We start from the raw sequence: 20360 nt of genomic DNA on the forward strand, positions 1-20360 counted from the left end.
TTTGTTTGACTGATTTTTGGTTTCCCAATGAATCATTCATTGCTATTTGTTCAGTCCTGATTTTTAAAGAGTTATTTTCTTCATTCACATTTTTGTATATGCCCAATTGAGTTTTTAAATGAATTATTTTGCTCTTTTGAATTTTTTTTCATTTCACTATTTTTAGTGAGTTATTTTCATTTTTCAAATCACAAATCCTACTTTCCAGTGATTTTTTAATCTTTTCTAATTCACAAATTTTGTTTCCCTGCACCTCCTGTGAATTCTTTATTTTTCCAACTCAAATTTCAGGACATAGTTATTCTCTATCATAGCTTCTCTTTCCTTTCCCCATTTTTCTTCAAATTCTCTTAACTATTTAATTGTCTCTTGTAGGAGAGAGTTATGTGATGGGAGGCAGGTATCATTCCCCTTTAGGGTGTTATCTGGAGACTGTCTGCTGTGAACCTCCTAAGGTTTGGGTACCTGTTCTTTCTCTGTATAGGTGTCAATCATTCTCTTCAGTTTCTTACTCATTGTTAACACTCAGTGGGTGTCTGCCCTTGGGTAGGTAATTTTCCAGCTTCCTCCCAGACCAGGGATAGGATGCAACAATTCTGTGACTGGGCTAAGAGAGAGCTCTGAGAGAGAGTTCACCTCCACCCCCAGATGACTCAGAGGTAGTTAGCACAGCTGCGTTGTGAGGAGTGCCAAGTGAGGAACCCCACTGTGTGGCCTAGCAACTGCCCTGAGGTTTGAGGCTGAACAGTGAAAGCATCAAAAACCCCAGCCAAACCCTCCCGTGGGTCCATGGATATTAGCAGCTGATGCAAAAAGCCCCTGTGCTCAAACTGGAAGTGTCTGCCTGGAAAGCACAGTCCCAGCTGTGGCATTTATGCTGCTATGGGAATTCTGCTGCTGCTGCAGTTTTGCTACTGCTAGACTTCCACTGTCTCAGGGGGGGCCCTGAACTATGTGGATTAGAGGATGCCTTGGGCTGTGTCCCCTGCTTTTCAGGTTCTTAACTGCCCCAAGGAAAAACCCTGGACAGCAGAAGGAGGCTACATATCTGTGCTGAGATAGGTGTTAGGTCACTTGCAGATTAGGGTGGTTCTAAGATCTGGCTTTATATTTTAAAGTGGCTTTGATTTCTCTTCTTATCTGCTGTTTTATAAGCAGAGTAGAGCTATCAGCCTATGCTAGATTTTTCTATCTCAGTTGCTTCTCTGATCCTAGAGTTCTCCCCAGCCCCTTTGGCACAATGTGCTAGCACCTAGTCCAACCCTGTCTGTTCTGGTCTCTTTTTTCTTTCCCTCAGAAACGACCTTTTCTGTCTAAATTCCAGATTCTCTTCAGCTGGTAAGTTGTGCTTCTCATCATTGTGGTTTTTTATCAGTCCAGCATTATTTTTAAGTCTGATTTAACTAGTTGGTATTGAGGGGAAAAAAGGAGGTTAGAAATCCTCTTGTGTCTTCTCAACCATCTTGGTTCCGCCCACTTTTAGGGGCTTTAAAAGCAAAATATGTTTATATGTAATGTTAGCTTTTGAAGATAATTGATCAGAGCAAATACATGGTTAGAAATGAACTTCAACAAATAATTGGAGAAAAAATAGAAAAACTTGGGACAGAGGGATCAATTAGATGAAAATTGTAAATAGGCAAGGTGAGTGGTGATGATTGTTTGAATTAGAATAGTGCACACATGAATAGAGAAAAAAGTTAAGGTGTGATAGATGATGTAGAGATGGAAATAAGATTTGACAAATGTGTGGATTTGGATGTATGGAATGAAGTAAAAAAGTCAAGATTACAAAAGGATTACAAACCTGCAATATTGGAATACTGGTAGTACTTTAAGACATGCAGAAGTTCAGAAAAAAAAAAGATGCCTATAGGAGCTGGGAAAAATTACTTGTGTTTTGAATATGTTAAGTTTGAAAACTTTGATAAATCTGAATTAATAATACTAAAAAGATAGTTGGAGATGTACAAATGAGTTTCAGTAGAGTCTGGGGTTTAGTATATTTGAAAGTCATTTGCATAAGGGTGATCATAGAACCCATCAGAGCTAATGGGTTTACCAAGAGGAAAAATATAGAAAATTTTAAAAATGTATATTCAATATTGAGCAGTTAGATACATTGAGTGTGGAGGTAAAGCTAATAAATAGTTTGGGATAAAGGCAGGAACTCCCCAATTTCCCCCAAAGTTCTTCAAATATCTTTTTTTTAGTAATTTTTATAATTATAACATTTTCTTTGACAGTACATATGCATAGGTAATTTTTTTTACAACATTATCCCTTGTACTCCCTTCTATTCTGAAATTTTCTTCTCCTTAACTCCACTCTCTCCCCTAGATGGCAGGCATTCCCATACATATTAAATATCTTATAGTATATCCTAGGTACAATATATATGTGCAGAACCGAATTTTGTTGTTATTGTAGCAAAAGGAAGGATTGCATGTAGAAGATAAAAATAATCTAGGAAGAAAAACAAAACAAAACAAAACAAAACAAAAAAGCAATGCTCACTGTTTACACTCATTTCCCAGTGTTTCTTTTCTGGATGTAGCTGATTCTGTCCATCGTTGATCAATTGGAATTGGATTAGCTCTTCTCTATGTTGAAGATATCCACTTCCATCAGAATACATCTTCATACAGTATTATTGTTGAAGTGTATACTGATCTTCTGGTTCTGCTCATTTCACTCAGCATCAGTTGATGTAAGTCTCTCCAAGCCTCTCTGTATTCCTCCTGTTGGTCATTTCTTAAAGAACAATAATATTCCATAACATTCATATACCATAATTTACCCAACCATTCTCCAATTGATGGACATTCATTCATTTTCCAGTTTCTAGCCACTATAAAAAGGACTGCTACAAACATTTTTGGCACATACAGGTCCCTTTCCTTTTTTGTATTTCCTTGGGATATAAGCCCAGTAGTAGCACTGCTGGGTCAAAGGGTATGCACAGTTTGATAACGTTTTGGGCATAATTCCAGATTGCTCTCCAGAATGTTGGATTCTTTCACACTTCCACTAACAATGCATCAGTGTCCCAGTTTTCCCACAGCCCCTCCAACATTCATCGATATTTGTTCCTGTCATCTTAGCCAATCTGACAGGTGTGTAGTGTATCTTAGAGTTGTCTTAATTTTCATTTCTCTGATCAATAGTGATTTGGAACACTCTTTCATGTGAGTGGAAATAGTTTTAATTTCATCATCTGAAAATTATCTGTTCATATCCTTTGACCATTTATCAATTGGAGAATGGCTTGATTTCTTATAAATTAGAATCATTTCTCTGTATATTTTGGAGATGAGGCCTTTATCAGAACCTTTAACTGTAAAAATGTTTTCCCAATTTGTTTCTTGCCTTCTAATCTTGTTTGCATTAGTTTTGTTTGTGCAGAAACTTTTTAATTTGATGTAATCAAAATTTTTTATTGTGTCATCAATAACGGTCTCTAGTTCTCCCTTGGACACAAACTCCTTCCTCCTCCACAAGTCTGAGAGGTAAATCATCTCATGTTCTTCCAATTTATTTATGATTTCGTTCTTTATACCTAATTCTTAGACCCAGTGTGATCTTATCTTAGTATGTGGTGTAAAAGTGGGTCCATGCCTAGTTTCTGCCATACTAATTTCCAGTTTTTCCAGCAGTTTTTGTCAAATAATGAATCCTTATCCCAAAAGTTGGGATCTTTGGGTTTGTCTAACACTAGATTGCTATTTTTATTCACTATCTTGTTCTGTGAATCTAACCTATGCCACTGATCAACTAGTCTATTTCTTAGCCAATACCAAATGGTTTTGGTGACTGTTGCTTTATAATATAGTTATAGATCAGGTACAGCTAGAGCACCTTCATTTTTTTTTCATTACTTCCCTTGAGATTCATGACCTTTTGTAGTTCCATATGAATTCTGTTGTTATTTTTTCTAGGTCATTAAAATAGTTTCTTGGGAGTCTGATTGGTATAGCACTAAATAAATAGCTTAGTTTAGGGAGTATTGTCATCTTAATTATATTCATTTGGCATGTCAAAGAGCACTGAGTGTCTTTTCAATTATTTAAATCTGACTTTATTTTTGTGGCAAGTGTTTCGTAATTTTATCATATAATTCCTGACTTTCCTTTGGTAGATATATTCCCAAATATTTTATTCTATCGACTATTCTTTTGAATGGAATTTCTCTTTGTATCTCTTGCTGTTGGATTGTGTTGGTAATGTATAAAAATGCTGAGGATTTATGTGGATTTATTTTGTATCCTGCAACTTTGCTAAAATTCTGAATTATTTCTGATAGCCAAATATCTTTAAATAATAGTTCTAAGCAAATTTTAGAGCATCAAAACCCAGAAAAAGATGAACTGAAATGTTTTTAAAGGAAGATAATTCAGAAAGTTAGCAGGAAATGTCTGTTATATAAGGTTATACAAAGTCCTGGTCCTGGCTTTAACAAAGCAAGAGAAGACTTTGGAGTATCTGCATCAGTGGAAGCAGTGGTGAATTCTATAATTTTCAGGCCAAGGACACCAAAGACAACTTCTAAGGTAGGCAAGAAAGCTTTGTCACATGAGGATGAGAGGGGAACTCCACAACCACGAGCCAGCATTGGAACTCACTGATTTGGCATCCATGGCAGCAGCAACAGCAACAGGAGCAGCAGTATTAGCTTCCAGATGACTCAGCTCATAGACAGTGAAGGGTGGAGTAGCTAGTCATAGGGAAATTGCAGGGATCTCTTTGCTAGTTCTAAGGCAGGATTCTGTAGTTTTGCTCATACACTGGTCTGGGTTGCAGAGCTGGCTCATTGTCCTAGAGTGAGGAGGAGCACTAGAATAAAAGAACTTATATCCAGAGTGGATCAGGAACTCTTCTCATAGTTCCAGAGGAGAAAATAGTGAACATTGGATCATTCTTCCTTTGAATAACTGAAAACTTGAATGCCTAGAAGGATCACTGAAAACAGCTACACAAAACCCCTGAAGCTTGGGACACTGCACACTACACCCTGGAAAAAGAGTCTCATTTTAACAGAGTTAAAAAGTGGAAAATAAATAGGCTGGAAAATGGAACAAGCAAACAAACAAACAAACAACAACAACAACAACAACAACAACAACATTTTGACCATAGAAAGTTATGGTGACAAGGGATATCAAAATACATACTCAGAATTATTTCTATATGCAAAGCTCAAAGCCTCCAAGAAAAATAAGAATTGATCAAAAGTCATAAAAAAATCAAACGAGATTTTGAAAATCAAGTAAGAGAGATAGAAGAAAAATTGGGAAGAGAGATGAGAGTTATGGAAAAGGAAGTTCAAAAAGCAAATTAGGAGAAGAATACCTTTAAAAAGCAAAACTGGTCAAATGGGAAATAAAGTACAAAAGCTCACTAAAAAAAATCCTTGTAAATTAGATTTGAACAAACTAAATACTAATTACTTTATGAGAAATAAAGATATAGTAAAAACACAAAAAAATCAAGAAATAGAAAACAATGTGAAGTATTTCATTGGAACAACAACTGATCTGAAAAATAGATCCAGGATCATTAATATGAAAATAATTGGTCTACTTGAAAGTTATAATAAAAAAGCCTGGACATTATCTTTCAAGAAATTATCAAGGAAAATTGTTCCCATTTTCTAGAACCAAAGGTAAAATGTTAACTGAAAATTACTAATCATCTCCTGAAAGAGATCACAAGATGAAAACTCCCAAGATTATTATAGTCAAATGCCAGAACTCCAAGGTCAAGGAGAAAATATTGCAAGCATTCAGAAAGAAACAGTTCAATTATAATAGAGTCACAGTAAAGATAACACAAAATTTAGTAGCTTCTACATTAAAAGTACTGGAGGGCTTGTAGTATGGTATTCTGGAGAACAATGGAGTTAAGATAGGAATCACCTACCCAGCAAAACTTAATATAGTTTTTCAAGGAAAATGATGGAAATTCAATGAACCACAAAACTTTCTGTCATTTGTGATGAAAAGACTAGAGCTGACGAGAAATTATGATTTCCAAATACAAGACTCAGGAGAAGCATAAAGAGACAATTAGGAAAGGGATATAATAAATTACTTAACAAGGTTAATCTGTTTACATTCCTACATGGGAGGATGATATATGCAACTCATTAGAACTTTTTCATTATTATGGCAGTTGGAAGGATATATGTATAGACAGAAGGTAAAAATGTGAGTTGAATATGAAGTCATAATATAAAAAAATAAAATAAAGGCATGACAGATGAATATACTGGGAGAAAGGGAGAGGGAGAAGTAGAATAGTGTAAATTGCCAAAAAAAAGAAAGGGAGAAAAACTTTTATAGTGGAGGGGAAGAGAGAGGTGATAGAGGAGATGACATATAAGGGAACAAATGGGAGGAAATAAAGTTAACAATGATTGCATTTATTTATTTATTTTATTAATTTTATAATTCTAACATTTTTTGAAAGTACATATGAATAGGTAATTTTTTTTTACAACATTATGCCTTGTACTCCCTTCTGTTCCGAACTTTTCCCCTCATTCCCTCCAGCCCCTCCCCTAGATGGCAGGCATTCCCATACATATTAAATATGTTGTAGTATATCCTGTGTATGCGCAGAACAAAATTTTGTTGTTGTTGTTGTTGTTGTGGCAGAGGAAGAATTGGATTCGGAAGGTAAAAATAATCTGGGGAGAAAAACAAAAAAATGCTCACAGTTTGCACTCATTTCCCAATGTTCCTTTTCTGGGTATAGCTGATTCTGTCCATCATTGATCAATTGGAATTGGATTAGCTCTTCTCTATGTTGAAGATATCCACTTAAATCAAAATACATCCTCATATAGTATTGCTATTGAAGTGTATAATGATCTCCTAGTTCTGCTTGTTTCACTCAACATCAGTTGATGTTAAGCCTCTCCAAGCCTCTCTGTATTCATCCTGTTTGTTATTTCTTACAGAACCTTAATATTCCATAACATTCATATACCATAATTTACCCAACCATTCTCCAATTAATGGACATCCATTCATTTTCCAGTTTCTAGCAACTACAAAAAGGGCTGCCACAAACATTTTGGCACATACAGGTCCCTTTCCCTTCTTTACAATTTCCTTGGGATATAATCCCAGTAGTAGCACTGCTGGGTCAAAGAGTATGCACAGTTTGATTACTTTTGGGGCATAATTCCAGATTGCTCTCCAGAATGGTTGGATTCTTTCATACGTCCACTAACAATGCATCAGTTTCCCAGTTTTCCCACAGCCCCTCCAACATTCATCGATATTTGTTCCTGTCATCTTAGCCAATCTGACAGGTGTGTAGTGTATCTTAGAGTTGTCTTAATTTTCATTTCTCTGATAAATAGTGTTTTGGAACACTCTTTCATATGAATGGAAATAGTTTCAATTTCATCATCTGAAAATTGTCTGTTCATATCCTTTGAGCATTTATCAATTGGAGAATGGCTTGATTTCTTATAAATTAGAGTCACTTCTCTGTATATTTTGGAGATGTGTCCTTTATCAGAACCTTTAACTGTAAAAATGTTTTCCCAATTTGTTTCTTCCCTTCTAATCTTGTTTGCATTAGTTTTGTTGGTACAAAAGCTTTTTAATTTGATGTAATCAAAATTTTCTATTGTGGCATCAATAACAGTCTCCAGTTCTCCCTTTGTCACAAATTCCTTCCTCCTCCACAAGTCCGAAAGATAAACTATCCTACGTTCCTCTAATTTATTTATGATCTGGTTCTTTATGCCTAAATCATGGACCCATTTTGATTTTTTCTTAGTATGTGGTGTTAAATTGGGTCCATGCCTAGTTTCTGCCATACTAATTTCCAGTTTTCCCAGCAGTTTTTCTCAAATAATGAATTCTTATCCCAAAATTTGGGATCTTTGGGTTTGTCAAACACTAGTTTGTTGTTTTTATTCACTATCTTGCCCTGTGAACCTAACCTATTCCACTGATCAACTAGTCTATTTCTTAGCCAATACCAAATGGTTTTAGTGACTGATGCTTTATGTTATAGGTCTAGATCAGGTACAGCTAGGCCGCCTTCATATGATTTTTTTCCATTACTTCACTTGAAATTGTCAACCTTTTATTCTTCCATATGAATTTTGTTATTATTTTTTCTAGGTCATTAAAATAGTTTCCTGAGAGTCTGACTGGTATAGCAATAAAGGAATAGATTAGTTTAGGGAGTATTGTCATCTTGATTATATTCACTCAACCTGTACTTAATGTCTTTCCACTTATTAATATCTGACTTTATTTTTGTGGCAAGTGTTTTGTAATTTTGCTCATATAATTCCTGACTCTCCTTTGGTAGATATATTCCCAAATATTTTATACTATCGACCGTTATTTTGAATGGAATTTCTCTTTGTATCTCTTGCTGTTGGATTGTGTTGTTAATGTATAAAAATGCTGAGGATTTATGTGGATTTATTTTGTATCCTGCAACTTTGCTAAAGTTCTAAATTATTTCTAATAGCTTTTTAGTAGAGTCTTTGGGTTCTCTAAGTGTACCATAATGTCATCTGCAAAGAGTGAGAGTTTGATTTCCTCATTTCCTACTCTAATTCCTTGAATCTGTTTCTCGGCTCTTATTGCTGAGGCTAGCATTTCTAGTACTATATTGAATAGTAATGGTGATAGTGGGCAAACTTGTTTCACTCCTGATCTTACTGGGAAAGGTTCCAGTTTATTGCCATTACATATGATGTTTACTGACAATTTTAAATATATGCTCCTTATTATTTTAAGGAATATTCCATTTATTCCTATACTCTCAAATGTTTTTAGTAGGAATGGATGTTGGATTTTATCAAATGCTTTTTATGCATCTATTGAAATGATCATATGGTTTTTGTTAATTTGGTTATTGATATGGTCGATTATGCTAATAGTTTTCCTTATATTGATCCAGCCCCGCATTCCTGGTATAAAACCCACTTGGTCATAGTGTATTATCCTGAGAATGATTTTCTGTAGTCTTTTTGCTAATATTTTATTTAAGATTTTAGCACCAATATTGATTAGGTAGATTGGTCTATACTTTTCTTTCTCAGTTTTCAGCCTATCTCTTTTAGGTATCAGTACCATGTCTGTGTTATAAAAGGAATTTAGTAGGACTCCTTCAATCCCTATTTTTTTCAAATAGTTTATATAGCATTGGAATTAGTTGTTCTTTCAATATTTGGTATAATTCACATATAAATCCATCTGGTCCTGGGGATTGTTTCTTAGGGAGTTGGTTAATAGCTTGTTCTATTTCTTTTTCTGAAATGGGATTATTTAGACTATTTACTTCTTCCTCTGTTAACCTGGGAAAGCTATATTTTTGAATTTATTCTTCCATTTCATTTAAATTATTGAATTTATTGGCATAAAGTTGAGCAAAGTAGCTCCTAACTATTGTTCTAATTTCCTCTTCATTAGTGGTGAGTTAGCCCTCTTCATTTTCAAGACTAACAATTTGCTTTTCCTCTTTCCTTTTTTTAATCAGATTTACTAAGGATTTGTCTATTTTGTTGTTTTTTTCATAGAACCAACTCTTAGTTTTATTAATGAAATAAATAGTTGTTTTTACTTTCTATTTTATTAATCTCACCTTTTATTTTTAGAATTTCAAGTTTTGTGTTGGTCTGGGGGGTTTAATTTGTTTCTTTTCTAGCATTTTTAGTTGTAAGCCCAATTCGTTTACCTTCTTTTTCTCTATTTTATGCAAGTAGGCCTCTAGAGATATAAAACTTCCCCTTATTACTTCTTTGACTGTATCTCACACATTTTGGTATGATGTCTCATTATTATCATTTTCTTGGGTGAAGTCATTAATTTTGCCTATGATTTGATGTTTTACTCAATCATTCTTTTATATAAGATTATTTAGTTTCAAATTATTTTTGGTCTACTTTTCCCTGGCTTTTTATTAAATGTAATTTTCATTGTATTATGGTCTGAAAAGGATGCATTTACTATTTCTCCTTACTGCATTTGTATATGAACAATTTTTGTTTAAGTTCGATGAACTGCTGAGAAGAAAGTGTACTCCTTTCTGTCTCCATTTAGCTTTCGCCAAAGATCTATCATATCAAACTTTTCTAGTATTCTATTTACCTCTTTGACTTCTTTCTTATTTATTTTTGGTTTGATATATCTAATTCTAACAGTACAAGGTTGAGATCTCCCACTATTATAGTTTTGCTGTCTATTTCTTCTTGCTGCTCTCTTAATTTCTCTTTTAAGAATTTAGATGCTGCACCACTTGGTGCATATATGTTTAATATTGATACTGCTTCATTATCTATGCTACCATTTAGCAGGACATAATGCCCTTCCTTATCTCTTTTAATTAGATCAATTTTTGTTTTTGCTTGATCTGAGATGAGGATGGCTATCCCTGCCTTTTTGGCTTCACCTGAAGCATAGTAGATTCTGTTCCATCCTTTTATTTTCATTTTGAAGGTATCATCCTGTTTCAGGTGTGTTTCCTGTAAACAACATATAGTAGGATTCTGACTTTTAATCCAGTCTGCTTACTGCTTCCTCTTTGTGAGGGAGTTCACCCCATTCACATTTATGGTTAGAATGACTAATTCTATATTGCTTGCCATCCTATTAACCCCTACTTATGCTTTTCCACTTTCCTTCCCTCTTACCCCCCTACCCAGTTTTAAACTTGTGAACACCACTTGCTTTTCACAGCCCTCCCTTTTTAGTATCCCTCCCCCACCTTAAAATTCCTCCCCTTTTTTACCCCTTTTCCTCAGAAATTCTGTATTGCAATTCCCCTTAGCTTACTCCTTCCCTCTCACTTTTCAATGAAGTGGAAGAAGTTTCACCATCGAATATGTCAATTGATACACACTGTGTTCATCCCCCTCCTTTCTTTCTTTCATATATAATAGGTTATCTTTGCCTCTTCATGAGATGTAGTACCATCACTTTACGCTTTGTTATGATATAATTTCCTTTCCACCTCTAGTTTCTAGGACAAATTATACATGTGTCCTTTACACATCTTTATGGCAGAAATATAGTTCTCAAGATTTATTTTTACCTTTTTAGAAATCTTTTGAGTTCTGTATTTGAAGATCAAACACTTTTTGTAGATCTGGTTTTTTCATCGAGAATAGATGGAATTCATTTATTTCATTAAATGTCCATCTTCTTCCCTGGAAAAGAATGCTCATTTTTGCTGGGTAAGTTATTCTTGGCTGCATATCAAGCTCCTTAGCTTTTCAGAATATCATATTCCAGGCCCTTCATTTGTTTAATGTGTTCACTGATAGATCCTGGGTTATCCTTATTGTGACTCCTTCATACCTGAATTGCTTTTTTTCTAGCAGCTTTCAATATTTTTCCTTTATCTGATGGTTCTTGAACTTGGCCATTATATTTCTTGGCATTTTGATTTTAGGGTCCTTTTCAGTAGGTGATCCATGATTTTTTTTTCAATTTTTATTTCACCCTCTTCTTCTAAAACATCTGGGCAGTTCTCTTTGGTAATTTCCTGGAAAATAGTGATCAGGCTCTTTTATTTCTCACATTTTTCAGGAAGTCCAATTATTGAGTCAAATTATTCTTAAATTTTCTCTTCTGGATCTGTTTTCCAGGTCTGTTGTCTTTCCAATAAGGTACTTGACATTCTTTTCAATTGTTTCATTTTTATGGTTTTGCTTGACTACTTCCTGGTTTCTCCTTGTGTCATTCATTTCTACTTGTTCAAGTCTAATTTTCAATGATGTATTTTTTCACTCACTTTTTTTAAATGTATTTTTGCAATTGTCCAATTGAGTTTTTAAGCGAGTTTTTTTTCTTCTATGGAATTTTTTTCCATTTCATCCATTTTATTTTTTAGAGAGATGCTTTTTTTTTTCCCAGCTCACTAATCCTGTTTTCCTTGGAGTTGTTTACCTTTTCTAATTCACTAATTTTGTTTTTCAATGATTTGATTTGTTTATCCACTCTGTCTTTAAATGCATGGGATGACTTCTCCTGACTCTTTTGCCAAGCTTCCCTTTCCTTTTCCCATTTTTCTTCTAGCTCTCTAGTGAGAGTCTTTTTGATTTCCTTATGAGAGTGTTATGTATTGAGGAACAGATCATATCCCCCTTAGAGGATTCCTCTTGAGACAATTTGATTTTAGTCTCCTCAATTTTTGAAGTCTGCTCTCACTCCATATAGAAGCTGTCAATTGTTAGAGCCCTTTTAAATTTTTTGTTCATTTTGGCAGAGAGGGAATGGAAGAAAATACATTGACAAAAGAAAGAATTGGTTTGTTTTTGGGGGGGATGGGGCTGGATAGTATTTCCAGGCTTCCTCTACAGACTGGGGGAGACAGAAGAAAGGCACTAATAGAACAGTGATGGCTGCACTGTGTCTGCGCTCTGAGGCTCTAAGAACATGCTGAGTCACTCCAGGTGGGGTTGGGGGTGAGGGTGGCTGGGTCCTGAGAGATGCTAGATTTCCGTCATTTTATTCTTTACCTGTGGTGTTTACACCTTCTCTGCTGCTCCTGGCTTGCTGCCAAGATAGAATATCCACACTGGGGTAAAAATCTTTTCACAGAAACGGAAGAGATTGCACCCCTCCCCACTCTGGTCTGAGCTGTGTGAGCTGCCTGCCTAGTTCTTGCTGCCTGCTCTCAGTCTGTGCCCAGTCTGTTTGTCCCCTCTCCCAAGTAAACACAGACCTTCTCTGGTGAATTTCAAGCATGTCTTCTGTTGGTGATTATTTGTGTGTTTCTTTTCTGTCAAGTATTAATTTTGAGGCTTGTCATGAAGTAAGTACTGAGAGAAAACTCAGAGAGAGCTCAAGCAGCTGTCTGTTTCCATGCTGCCATCTTGGCCTGAAGTCAACAATATTTGTAAAAATAAATATGAAGCAAGTTTCTCTGATAAGGCCATAGTTCTCACATATATAGGGAACCGTGTGAAATTCATAAAAAAAATAAGAGCCATGCCTCTCTACTAGGCATGAATCCCAAAAGAGACTAAAAAAAATGAACAACAATCTATATGTAAAAATGTTTATAAATGTCTCTTCTCCATATATACCAAATGGGGGGGAGAGTGTTAGAAAGGAGGACAAATGGCTGAGAGTGGTCAGAATTCAAAACTTTTTGAGGATGGACAGGGTAAAAGAAAAGAGAGAATACAGTAAACAGGGGGAAATACAGTTAGTAGTAGTAACTGTGAAAAGAAGACATTCCCCAGTTCATAAATGATCAAAAATGAAATATTTTGGAAGAATTTTCAGATGAACTAACCGAATTTTCTATAACTCTATTGTTAGGATTCTATGGGCCAGATGTTATGGGCCAGAACTTGAGACAAGGTAATCTCCTTGGTTCACACCTTTGAAAGAGTTCAAACCTTTGAGGGAGTTTACATCTTTAAAGGAGTTCAAACCTTTGAAGGAATTTATACCTTTAAAGGAGTTCAGACCTTTGATGAAGTTTACACCTTTAAAGGAGCTTGATCATTGGTTCTTTAAGGATCTTCCAATTCCAGGGAGTACCCACAAGGCCATTCTCTTGGAGGATATAAAGAGCCAACATTGAGTGGGGATGTCAGTTTGATGTGAGTCTAGGGGAGAACTTCAGGGAAGTTTGAGGAGAATCAGAGCTGGGATTCAATGGATTCACAAGTCCAACAAATTCACAAGTCTAAAGGAAAAGGCTGCTCATGGACTTCTGGGAGATTTACATATAGGCTTGAATTCTGGGAAACCCACAAACCCACACTCTTTGAGGAAGAGTCTGATCGATTCCCATTGCCACCTTCATGCTGGCTGGAGGCTTTGGATTCAGAGGGGAGCTGGAGAGAATATTTGGAAAGAGACAGTAAAGGACTTTAACTCTTGGCTGCATTTTGGGATTGTTGAACTGAACTGAAAGGAAGGCTGCCTTCAGAAGCTACCCCAAGAAACCTGCCCCAAAGAGAATGATTGACAATCTAGAGAAACAGAACATCACACCCTATGAAAAAGAAAGTGCTTTAACTCACTATTGATTGGAGAAATATGAATTAAAACAGTTGTGAGGTACCACCTCAAACTTATTAGATTGGCCAATGGGCCAGAAAAGGAAAATGACAAATCATGGAGGGAATGTGAGAAACATGCATTGTTCATAAAATTGTGAACTGATTCAACCATTCTGTTGAGCAATTTGTATCTATACTCAAAAAGTTCTAAAATCATGCAGTCTTTGTTTTAATAATACTATTCATAGGCATGTATCCCCCCAAAAAAAATTTTAAAAAATGAAATGAACAATATATTTAAAAATATTTAAAGCAGCTTTTTTTTCTCAAGATAAAGAACTGACAATAAAAAGGATGCTCCTGAATTGGGGAATGGCTGAGTAAATTGTGGTATGTGATTATGATGTAGTAGTATTGGTATATAAGAAAAAAAGCATAGATTATCTCAGAAAAACATGTAAATTTATCTATGAGCTGATGCAAAGTGAAATTTAATGTGTTTAAAGTGATAGCAATGATGTGAGATCATCAACTGTGAATGACTTTGCTGTTTTCAACAATTTAATGATTCAAAATTACTTTGAAGGCCTTATGGAAGAAAAATGCTATCCATATTCAGAGACAAAACTGATTCTTTTTTTATACAGATGGAAACAATTTTTAATATTATTTTTCTTGAGTTTCTTTTTTTGACGAAAATCTGTTTTTTCTTTCTTTCTTTTTTTTTTATTAAAGTTTTTTTTTTCAAAACATACGTATGGATAAATTTTCCACATTGATCCTTGCAATATCTTGTGCTCCAAATTTTAGCCTCCTTTCTCCCACCTACTTGCCTAGATGCCAAATAATGCAGTATATGTTAAACATGATAAAACATATGTTAAATCAAATATATAAATACATATTAATACAAATAACTTGCTGCACAAGAAAAATCAAATTAAAAAGAAAAAAAATGAGAAAGAAAATAAAATACAAGCAAACAACCAAAAAGCAGACAAAATTCTACGTGATCATCCTCAATTACCACAGTCTTCCCTCTGAGTGTAGATGCTTCTCTTCATCACAAGATCATTGGAATGGCCTCAATCTATCAAAATAACAAAATTACAAAGTGACATCTATCAAAATTCATCATCATATATCCTTGTTGTTGCCATGTATAAGGATCTCCTGATTCTGCTCATTTCATTCAGCATTAGTTCATATAAGTCTCTCCAAGCCACTCTAAAATAATCCTGATGATAGTTTCTTATAGAATAATAATATTTCATAATATTCATATACTGTAACTTATTCAGCCATTCTCCAAATGATGGAAATCCACTCAGTTTCTAGGTTCTTGCCACTACACAAACGATTGTCATAAACAATTTTTCAACGTAGATTTCTTTACCTCCTTTAAGATCTCTTTGGGATATAAGCCCTGTAGAAACCCTGCTGAATCAAAGGGCCTGCACACTTTGATAACTTGTTGAGAAATTGCTCTACAGAATGGCTGGATCCATTCATAATTCCACCAACAATGTATTAATGTCTCACTTTTCCCACAACCTCCATCATTCATCATTACCTTTTCCTGTCATCTTAGCCAATCTAAGAAGTTTGTGGTAGTATCTCAGAATTGCCATAATTTGCATTTCTCTGATCAATAGTGATTTACAGCACCTTTTTATATGACTAGAAATGGTTTTAATTTCTTCATCTGAATAATGTCTGTTCATATCCTTTGAATATTTATCAACAGGATAATGACTTGAATAATTATAAATTTGAGTCAATTTTCTATGTATTTTAGAAATAGGACCTTTATCTGAACCCTTAAATATAAAAATGTTTTCCCAATTTATTACTTCCCTTCCAATCTTCTCTGCATTAGTTTTGTTTGTACAAAACACTTTTAACTTAATATAATCGAAGTAATATATTTGGTGTTCAATAATGAGTTTGGTTTCTTCTTTTATCACATATTCCTTCCTTCTGCACAGATCTGAGAAGTACACTATCCTATGTTCTTCTAATTTGATTATAAGAAAACTTTTTTTTTAATATCCAAATCATGAAACATTTTGACCTAATCTTGGTATATTGCATTAGGTTTGGGTCAATGCCTAGTTTCTGCATACTAGTGCCCAATTTTCCCAACACTTTTTATCAAATAGTTAGTTCTTATTCCAAAAGCTAGGGTCTTTGGGCTTGTCAAATACTAGATTGCTATAGACATTGTATATTTTGTCCTGCGAACCTAACCTATTCCACTGGTCAACTACTCTATTCCTTAGCCAGTATGAAATAGTTTTGATGATCACTGCTGTGACATATTTTTCCATTAATTCCCTTGACATTTGTAAAATTTTTATTATAGTTTTTTTTTTATTTACAAAACATATACATGGGTAATTTTTTCAACACTGACCTTTCAAAACCTTCTGTTCCAACTTTTCCCCTCCTTCCCCCCCTCCCCTCCCCTAGATGGCAGGTAATAATATTCCATAATATTCATGTACCACAATTTATTCACTCATCCTCCAATTGAGAGGCATCCATTCATTTTCCAATTTCTAGCCACTATGAAAAGGGGTGCCCAAATATTTTTGCACATATGGGTCCCTTTCCATTCTTTAAGATCTCTTTGGATATAATCCCAGAAATAGCACTGCTTGATCAAAAGGTATGCACAGTTTGATAACTTTTTGAGTATAGTTCCAAATTGCTCTCCAGAATGGTTGTTTCCATTCACAATTCCACCAACATTATATCAGTGTCCTACTTTTCCCAAATCCCTCCAACATTCATAATCTTCTCCTATCATTTTAGCCAATCTGAAAGGAGTGTAGTGATATCTCAGAGTTATCTTAATTTGAATTTCTCTGAGCAATAATGATTCAGAGCACCTTTTCATATGACTAGAAATAGGTTCAATTTCTTCATCTGAAAATTGTTTATTCATATCATTTGGCCTTTTATGAATTGGAGACTGGCTTTATTTCTTATAAATTTGAGTCAATTCTCTATATATTTTGGAAATGAATCCTTTATCAGAAGCTTAAATGTGAAGATGTTTTCCTAATTTATTGCTTTCCTTATAATCTTGTCTGCATTATTTTTGTTTGCACAAAAACTTTTTAACTTAATATAATCAAAATTTTCTGTTTTGTGATCAATAATGATCTTTAGTTCTTCTTTGGTCACAAATTCCTCTTTCCTCCACAGCTCTGAGAGGTAAACTATCCTAATTTATTTATAATCTTATTATGCTTAGATCATGAACCCATTTTGATCTTATCTTGGTGTATTGTATCAAATGTGGGTCAATGCCTAGTTTCTGCCATACTAATTTCCAATTTTCTCAGCAGTTTTTGTCAAATAGGGCATTCTTATCCCCAAAGTTAAGGTCTTTGGATTTGTGAAACCCTAGATTGCTATGTTATTGACTATTTTGTCCTGTGAACCTAACCTATTTCACTGATCAACTAGTTTATTTTTTAGCCAATACCAAATGGTTTTAGTCCCTTGAAATTCTTGACCTTTTGTTCTTGCAGATGAAGTTTTGTTATTATTTCCTCTAGATCTATAAAATAATTTCTTGGGAGTTTGATTGGTATGGCATTAAATAAGTAGATTAATTTAGGTATATTATAATCTTTTTTTTTATATTTGCTCAGCATACCCATGTGCATTTCATATTTTTCCAATCGACTAAATCTGACTTTATTGGTGTGGAATTTGCTTTGTAATTGTGTTCATATAGTTCCTTACTATTCCTTAGCAGATAGATTCCCAAATTATTTATGCTATTAATAGTTCTTTTGAATGGAATTACTCTTTGTATCTCTTGCTACTGGATTTTGTTGGTGATATATAAAAATACTGATGATTTGTGTGCATTTATTTTGTATCCTGCAATTCTGCTAAAGTTATGAATTGTTTTTAGTAGTTTTTTGTTGTTGTTGTTGTTTTTTTTTTTTTTTTTTTTTTTTTTTTTTTTTTAATGTGACTGTCTGGGGTTTTCTAAGAATACCATCATAACATTTGCAAAGAGTGATCGTTTAGTTTCTTCATTATCATATGTAAAATGAATTAGAATTCCTTTAATCTCTTTTTTCTTCTCTTATTATTAAAGCTAGCATTTTTAATGTAATATTGAATAGTAATGCTGATAATGGGCAACCTTGTTTCATTCCTGATCTTATTGGGAATGGTTCTGGTTTGTTCCCATTACATATGTTTGCTAATGCTTTTTAATGGAAGCTTTTTATAATTTTAAGGAAAAGTCCATGTATTCCTATACTTTCTTGTATTTTTAATAGGAATGGGTATTGGATTTTATCAAATGTTTTTATGCATCTATTGAGATAATCATATGTTTTTTGTTAGTTTGGTTATTGATATGTGCTAAGTTTTCCTAATATTGAACCAGCCCTATATTCCTAATATAAATCTTACTTGATCATAGTGTATTATCCTGGGGATGACTTTATGTAATCTTTTTGCTAATATTTTATGTAAGATTTTTGCATCTATATTCATCAGGGAAATTGGTCTACAATTTTTTCTCTGTTTTCACCTTACCTGGTTTAGGTAGCAGTACCATATCTATCATAAAAGGAATTTGGTAGGATTATTTCTTTCCCTATTATTTCAAATGGTTTTTATAGTATTGGAATTAATTGTTCTTTAAAAGTTTGGGGGAATTCATATGTAAATTCATCTAGCCCTGGAAATTTTTTTGGGAGGGAGTTGATTAATAAATTGTTTTATTTCTTTTTCTAAAATAAGACTATTTAAATAATTTGTTTCCTCTTCTGTTAAATTGGGCTATCTTTATTTTTTTTAGCTATTCCTCCATTTTCCTTAGATTATAAAATGTATTGACAAAATAACTCCTAATTATTGCTCTAATTTCCTCTTCCTTGTTGCAAAATTGTCCCTTTTCATTTTTGAGACTAACAGTTTGATTTTCTTCTTTCTCTTTTCTAATGAAATTAACTAAAGAGTTTACTATTTTGTTGGGTTTTTTCATAAAAAAAAACAACTGTTACTTTTATTCATTAATTTGTTTTCTTACTATCAGTTTTATTAATCTCCCATTTTATTTTCAGAATTTCAAATTTTGTATTTAATTGAGGGTTTTTAATTTGAATTTTATTTTAGCTTTTTTATTTGTAAGCCCCATTACTTGATCTTCTCTTTCTCTATTTTATTCAAGTAAGTATCTCGAGATACAAAATTTCCCCTAATAACCACTTTGGATGCATCCCACAAATTATGGTAGATGCCTCATTATTGTCATTCTCTTGGATGAAGTTATCGAATGTGTCTATGATTTGTTGTTTCATCCATTCATTTTTAGGGTTAGTTTATTTAATTTCCAATTAATTTTTGGTCTAGTTTTCCCTGGCCTTTTATTCCATCATGATCTGAAAAAGAATGCATTTATTATTTCTCCCTTTCCACATTTGATTTTGAGGTTTTTATGCTCTAATCCAGTGTCAATTTTTGCATAGGTTCCATGTACTGATGAGAAAAAGAATACTCCTTTCTTTCTCCCTCAAGTTTTCTCCACAGTTCTATCATATCTAACCTTTCTAAAATTCTGTTTACCTCCTTACCTTATTTCTTATTTATTTCGTAGTTTCGTTTATCTAGTTCTTGGAGAGGAAGTTTGAGTTCCCCACTACTATAGTTTTGCTATCTGTTTTTTTTTTTTTTTTTTTTTTTTTTTTCTTGCAGCTATCTTAACATCTCCCATAGGAATTTGGATGCTATTCCACTTGATGCATATTTTTAGTACTGATATTGCTTCATTATCTACGGTACCCTTTAGTAAGATTTAGTTTCCTTCCTTATCTCTTTTAATTAGATCCATTTTTTAAATTATTATTTTGCTTGATGTAAGAGATCAGGATTAGTACCTCTACTTTTTTTACTTTACTTGAAGCATACTAAATTCTGCTCCAGCCCTTTTCTTTCATTCTGTATCTATCACTCTGCTTTAAATGTATTTCTTGTAAACTACATATTGTAGGATTCTGAGGTTTAATCTGGCCTGCTATCTATTTTCATTTCATGGGAGAGTTTATTTCATTCACATTCACAGTTAAAATATCTGATTTTTTATTTCCTTCCATCTTATTTACTTTGTCATTATTTTATCTTTCCTTTCTGATTGCCCTCCTCCCCAGTATTTTGCTTCTGATCATCATATCCCTCAAACAACCCACCCCTTTTAGAGCCCTTCCCCTTTCTTACACCTTGCCCTTACTACTTCTGTTTTCCCTTCTATTAGGCTTACCCCTTCTTTTCCCCTCTCCCCTCTCAGTTCTCTACAAGGTGAGACAAGTTTTTCTATGAAATTAAT

This window comes from Sminthopsis crassicaudata, chromosome 1 (genome assembly GCF_048593235.1).
Source record: "Sminthopsis crassicaudata isolate SCR6 chromosome 1, ASM4859323v1, whole genome shotgun sequence".
Taxonomy (NCBI): Eukaryota; Metazoa; Chordata; class Mammalia; order Dasyuromorphia; family Dasyuridae; genus Sminthopsis; species Sminthopsis crassicaudata.